We start from the raw sequence: 7921 nt of genomic DNA on the forward strand, positions 1-7921 counted from the left end.
CACAAACAAGGTACAGTATTCTGAATACCCATGAAGATCCTGAGTAGAATAGGTCTTCAGCAACCCATGCATGCCGTAAAAGACCACTGTGCTTGTCCTAACTTGTGACTAACGGAATCGGGAGATGAAGCTCGCTGAGCGTTAAATAACAATCAAACAATAAGATGATACCACTGATGCCTTCTATGTTATACTTGACGAAAGTCCTGCACATGTACAATTTTATTTCGATAATACATGATTGATCAATACATTTGATACAAGGTCAGTTTTTTATTTGCCTCACTATGATGTAAAACTCAACAGGTTGCGTGAACCTTTTGTTATTTCACCATTATTGAAGCTTGGTGACTTCCCCACAAGTCCAAGTAATTGGAAATAGTGAGTGAGCTTATTCCCTACGAATGACATTGAATAAACATTGGGACATCTTGGCATATTTGCCGGGGCTAGGTACCGGAAGTTTTTAATTATATATGCTGGTTTAAAAAACAAACGTTAAACCCCATATCACCTCATCTCTCCTCTGTATTACATCATTTAACGTTATATTCTACGGAATATAATATATTTCTTGCTATTTCACATGACACAATATCTCAGACACCATATGCGCTGTACATATATATTTGATGAACGTTTCTGCCAACATATACCTCGTTAGATTATAATAACATTGAACTTGATATCGTGCAAAAACAGTTATTGATTTCTTGTGGGTGTGTAAAAGGTACACTTTAAAAAAATTCATCCACCGTCTTTGAGGAAAGACATTTGTCAATCCAGAACAAGAAGAAACAATCAACATACATATAGAGATATTAATATTCCACTTTTGAAGAAATCATGTACATTCAGACGACAAAGATCAGACTTCTCTGTTATGGCATCCACAGAAAAACATCACGTAGACTACTTGCACGCATACATATTACACAACTGTCTCAGATGTAGACGTTTGGGAGATAAATCAATAATAAATATAAGAAAATCGATAAATCTTCTTTAGAAAGTCATGTCTTTTATTTCTTCAGCGAATTCCCCGAGCCTCAACTTCGAGTGATCTCAAATCAAACTTGCAAACGTAGTTGAAGGTTCCCTTTTGTTGAAGGCGAGGTCGCAGTACACGAAGTCCAGCGGTGATTTCCCGTCCTCTTGCGTTGGACATGGCTGAGCCAGTGAAGTCGGTGCTGTTGGGGCATGAAGAAGAGACGAAGGATCGTGACGTGGGAAAGAACTTCTGTGTTTGTGACACCATCAGTTTAGCTAGTTTCGAGGATGCTAACGTACTGAGTTCCTTTTTTTGTCTAGAGGAGAGAGACCAAGACTCGCTGCCGAACACCTATGTGTTTAAGACACAGTCTCTGCAGACAGCAACCTTGGTGTGGAGAATGTTCTTCCACATTCTCATTGTCAGTCTGGCGAAGGTGGTGGTCGCCTGTCGATCTCAGCATCTCAGGACAGATTGTCTGTGATAGAGGACCTGAGGTAAGTGAACTGGTTTACCACCTCCAGCTTCCTAGAAGTTGAGGGGCGGTCGGGTAGCCTAGTGGTTAAAGCGTTCGCTCGTCACGCCGAAGACCCGGGTTCGATTCCCGACATGGGTACAATGTGTGAAGCCCATTTCTGGTGTCCCCCGCCGTGATATTGCTGGAATATTGCTAAAAGCGGCGTAAAACCAAACTCACTCACTCTTAGAAGTTGATGGAGATCGATGAAGGCTGCTCGACGCCTTGGTCCCACCCGTTTGTCTTAAGCTTGTCGTTACTGCGAAGACGATTCAAAACAGATTTGGGGCAAATACACTACCCTGCTTTACTCCAATCAGAGCCAATCATGAGTTTTCCCCTGCTTCTACATCCTAGTTATATACCATTAATGCCATGAGCATGCGTCCACGAATCACCATCAAGTAGTGATGATACCAAGTGTTCGTGAAAAGATGAGCGTATTCTGCCCAACTGGTTGCACCCGTTACAAACACATGCAATAGCAAGTCAATTGTTCACCTTAAAAAAACAACAACAACATATATTACAAGACAAAATAGGAACTTACACATAAAAACAAGAACGTCTCAGTGGTCTGGAGGACAGAGGGTCTGCTGGGAGAGTGGACGGTCGTTAGTTCCATTGGCCACGTCATTTCAAGTCCGGGCTAGTGTTCAAGCAGCTAGGTTTCATCCTTTCATCCTCGGATCCGTGAGGAGTCCGAGCAAGGATACGAGAGGTCCCTAGCAAACTATGGTTGTCATAAGGGGCGACTAAATGGATCGGGTGGTTAGGCTAGGTGACTTGACGACATGTCATCGTATCTCAATTACGTAGATCTATGCTCATGATGTCAATGACTAGATCATATGGTCCAGACTCAGTTATTTTCCGACCACCGTCATATATTTCGAATATCGCTCATCCAGTATTAATATAAATATATACATTAAAAACTGATAGATTGTCTTGTTTAGACTCGATTATTTACAGACCTCCGTTATAAGATGGAAAATCACTGAGTGGGCCGTTGAACAACAAACAAACACTGAAAATTGTCCACACATGGATTATACAAAATATATCGAGGGAAAGATAGTCCTCTCATATTTTCGTATTGTTTACATACCCTCAGCACATGATACTCGTCTTCTGCAGTTAGGCCGCCTCCTTCTGGTCTGGTGGTGGAGCGGAAGGTCCGGGGCTCGATTCCGGGCCGCGTCATACCCAAAGAGGTGAGGTGAAATTGGGTTTAACGTCACGTCCAAGATTATTGCCCTTTTATAGCGACGTGCATGCACGTGTATGTGTGTGGCTGCTTGTACTAGTCCGGACTGATGCCGATGTATAGTGCTAGCTCACTGAGATATCATGCCGCAGTTTTAGCCCCTTAATGCCGAGCGCCAGACAGGGTAACAACAAGCCCAATCTTTCAACGTTTTTTTGTATGACGCGGCCGGGAGCAAACCCCGGACCTTCCGCTATCCGGGCGGACGCTCTACCACAAGACCACGGAGGCGGTCGTCATACCCAAAGACCTAAAGAGATGGGACTTGTTGTTATCCTGCCTGGCACTCGGCATAAAGGGGCTAAACAATTATTGGTCGGCTCGGAGAAACACACACACACACACACACACACACACACACACACACGATGGAGGAGTAAGCATATACTCCGAAACGTTGTGTTCCTCATAATAAAGAAGTTGACATTTATAAATTCTCTTTTCTCTTCCTTATGTGTATCATTTCTAACTTAGTTTCACAGACTTGATTACCTACAATGATCGGGTTGCGGCTCACTCCGAGGGGGCTACTAGAAATATAATAAAAACGAATCTTGGATTCGAACCCACGATAATAAGTTTCTTGCACCTCATATTTCGGCATCGTAGAACCCTGTTACTGTCATTCCCATAGGTGTTCCGGTACTGGTTGCGCTGCGCTTAAGTTATTTGGAATTAACATGCAGATTTTTAATCAAATATATCTAACAACGTACAACTCAATTGATAACAACTTTTGGTTTATAAATATAGCGATGTTTCGATGTAGATTCTTACGACGTTATCAAGCTGGAGACAACCAGAAGTTGTTATGAATAAAGTTGTACATTTTTCTAAATTATTTGCCAACTTCTAGAAAGCCAATGAAACAGTTAGTAAGACGTCTACATGGAGACGAGGCAGTTAACACTATCAACAGTCCAGTTTGACAACTGTAAGAATCTAAATCAAAACGTCGCTAAATGCAATTAACTAGAAGTTGTTATCAATAAAGTTGTACATTTTCCTTTATTTTTCCTCAAACAGGCCAATCAAACAATTAAAGGGGCACTGATCAAACGCAATTCCCCGGAATGGTTGTTGCCTTTGTTATTGTTTTTTCCCCCGTGAGTACCCGGATGATACGCAACGCAACTGAGCGTGACCAGAGACTGGGCTACCGTCTGTAAGGACAGCTAAATACACTTGGAGGCTGGAGGCAATATTTGTTTTACGAATTTTTGCATAAACACTGATTGGTTAACTGTGATCTATAAAGATTTCGACAAAGGGCGCATGTAAATTAATTTCTTCAGCCTCATCAACAAACAGACAAAAAGAAAGGCGGAGCTCATCGGATTTGGAAATACCCCAGATGGTTATAGTTTAATACTAAAAAAAAGTATCTATGCAGTGAAAGCATTTTCGGATTTCGGATTGCGTCGATAATACGACTACTACTCCCTTGTTGTCATCCACGTTTTCTGGTATAACCCTACACTTGTGTATTTGTCGTCATTCACTTGATGCTTAGTTAATGAATTTATTACAGGTACAATTAGTGGTAGCACCACACAGATTACCTGACAAAGGTTCCCATTTGGCATTTATTATGTCTGGGGTAATCATTCAATCTAAATCCAGGTTTGAAGTGAGGTGAAATGTGTGTTATGTAATATGCACGTGGCAGACCAGCAAGAGGTGAATGATCAATTGATTTACTTTTTTTTGTAAATCAACGGATCGTTCCAAGTCATCAAAGGATTAACAGAAAATACGTTGATTGATTAATAACTGTTATCATGCACAGTGGATATGTCAAAAGTGAGTGTTTACATGTCTAGGTTTACTAAAACAAAGGGAATACACTCATATCATGGCGTGAAGTGCCGATGTAAAAACAACATACTTTGTTCAAAGGGTTAACTGATAATACGTTGATTGATTGATCATTGTTATCTATCACTTAATGGATTTTTTAGGAACCGTGGACGTTATGAAAATAGTTGTCACGTGGGCTTTCTCAGCCGACCCTTGAGACTTGACACCTATGTGAATGCCTGACACAATCCAAGTGATAAGTTGAGAAACGAACACGGGTTATAATATCCCGAAACGATATATATCTTTTAAAATATTTGATTGTTACAGAGACACGTGACATCGAATAAGTGTCTTTGTACAGCTGCAGGCGAGTGGGATATTGTTCTTTTGTGTGGATATTCACGGATACATTGCTCGAACAAGGAAGCTCCTAAAATTTATACACATAAATTTGGTAGGTTGCAATTATGGTATTTGCATTTTGTTTTCCTTCATTTGAACCGATTCGTTCTTGTTTCTCAACGTCTTGGTTGGGAAATTCTTCAATGTACGATAGGCGTTGTTTTCACAGGTCTTTTCCTTTGTAAGCGTGTATATATTACCGTCAATTTGTAAAATGTGATTCTCTCAGGCAATTTATAAAATGTGTAAATATTTCAGTCATTTTGACTAAAAAATCTGTCCAGATTGATTAAGATGATCAACAGGGCCTACAAACATCACAACAGATTATTATGTAGGATTAGAAGCCAAACAACATAGACATGTACTTTTCAACGTAACATTTTCAGTCTCTTGGTGGTGACATTAAACATCAAAATGTTTGGAATTCGTTAACATAATAATACAAATGGAAATGTTTTTTAGTCACTTTTAATAAATTTGAAAATGTTACACATTTTGACAGTAAAAACATATACACACTATAAAAAAGCAATGTTCAGGTGAAATATTTACTTTGTGTTGCAAGTCAAAATAGTGTAAACGAAAATCGCAAAATTACCAAGCAAGTGACTTATCAAAACTTCGTCACCATTACCGATGGTACCCACAAATATACCTACATTTCCTTATTATCTCGAAAACTGTATTTCATTTTGTTTGATCAATGTGACCATACGCCCTTATTACTTAGATAAAGGTATCTTTCCCCCAAACACATCAAATCACTTTAAAAAAGTGCAATGTGAGTATTGATAATGTGTTGATTAAGCAGTTTGCTTCATGATCTGGTGTATATTTAAAACCGCAAGAAAACAATATTAAATTTCTGAAAGTAAGTACTCATGCCATAAAAAAGTAGATCAAACAAAAAAAGGAAAACTGTTAAAATATAAATACATGTATGAATACATTAATATTCTACAATATATCAAATTGCCCCAATGGAGTCTAACGACGCTTGCTGAAGTGAAACATCAAAATATATTAAGTCCCAAAAGTGTAATTAGAGAACATGAGCTCTCTCTGAAGTACTTTACTTTCATTAAATCATGTTTCAATGGTTCGGGAGTATTTACATCGCAGTGAGTACTCAGTGAGTGATTCAGTATGGTTTTACGCCGCTCTTAGCAATATTCCAGCAATATCACGGCGGGGGACACCTGAAATGGGCTTCACACAATGTATCCATGTCGGGAATCGAACCCGGGTCTTCGGCGTGATGAGCGAACGCTTTAACCACTGGGCTACCCGACCGCCCCTGTGAGTACACAGAGTGGTGACCTTTTTGTAGGACACGGCCACACCATTGGGGTTCCTCTCTCTGGCCTGTAGCTAAAGTTGGTTGCATCAGACATGCGTGCTGAGGACACGAGGGGATGCTAGGAACAATTCCTCTTACAGGGGTTCAGAAACTTGTGCACTGAAACAACAACCTGGGTGTTAACAAAGTGTTGGAGACCCAGCCGATTGACAGCTTGTTGTCTCCGTGCACATTCGACAAGAAGTGAACTATTTCTGAGACGGGTCACAAGTTTTACTTCTCAACAGACACTCTGAATGCCCTCGGAGACAGCAAAAGGATTTAGTTAGATATAACTATAAACCTTGGCCAAGAATTAGAAACATCTTGAGATACATCTTCATAAGATCACAATGAGTCCACATGACGTTTATTGGTTTTCAGTGTACCAGAACTTTTTTTGACATGGTGTGATAATTGTATTCCGCACCCCTGATCCCCACCGGCTATCGAGAGTCAACAATGATGACGCTGCAGAGGTACCCAATCTGCAACACCAGGGCTACAAGGGTGCTATACAACAGCAAATACAACCTGGAAAGCTATATTTGTCTAACAAATAACATGTCAGGCTTGTGCGGCCCATAGCAAAAAATTGGAGACATACAGAATTCAGCGGTTAAAGTCACCAGATTATTACAAAACAAAAACGAACAAACATTAGGTTGATTACATGTACATATATTACAGCTAGCAATATTTACATCAGGTTAAATGGCATTATAATACAAAAGATCCAATAGTGTTGCGAGTTCCCCTTTGTTTCACAAAGACAAGCAGTACAGTGAGAACAGACACTGTTCCTACAGGGTCAAGATATCAATATAACATTGTTTCACACTAAAGTTGAAAACCATCACAGTAACATTCAAATGTCCTCTTTACACATGTTCCCCTTGTTCAGAGGTGTCCCATTTAAAGGTCTGTGATGAATATCCGAGTTAGGGGTCACAAGTACGAGCAATCACACTTATCACTAACATGACAAACTACTTGATGACTACTATAATTTATTATATTACAAGAAGTCATGAACATGGAAAAGAACATATATATAATATCCTGCAATGTACAACATTTTTGCGAAAGCAAACCTTATTTACAATTAAACACGAAGTAACCATTCGACATATTTATCCTTAAAATAACACAATAATATACTCACAAGGCCTCCTTCCTGTCTAGGTCGCATGACAGTGAATATCAACTGTAAAACTGCCTCGGTTTGGCTTCATGCAATAAAGGCAGAGACAAAATGGTGTATTTTGGCGACCCGTCCCAGTATTAAGTATGACATGAACCCCTCCCAAAAGTAAACATAGATGGATGGATGGATGGATGGACAGACAGAGACAGACAGACAGACAGACAGACAGACAGACAGACAGACAGACAGACAGACAGACAGATAGATAGATAGACTATAACGCCTTTATCTTACAACACAATATGCACTTGATGTTTCTATACAAGATGTCTTTGCTGCTTTAGTGTCTTTGTAGTTAATCAGACCCATGAAGATCCAGAGTAAAAAAGGTTTTCAGCAACCCATGCTTGCCGTAAAAGGCGACTATGCTTGTCGAAAGAGGCTACTAA

Source organism: Haliotis cracherodii, unplaced genomic scaffold (genome assembly GCF_022045235.1).
Source record: "Haliotis cracherodii isolate W230 unplaced genomic scaffold, xgHalCrac1.p SCAF_11, whole genome shotgun sequence".
NCBI classification, from domain to species: Eukaryota; Metazoa; Mollusca; class Gastropoda; order Lepetellida; family Haliotidae; genus Haliotis; species Haliotis cracherodii.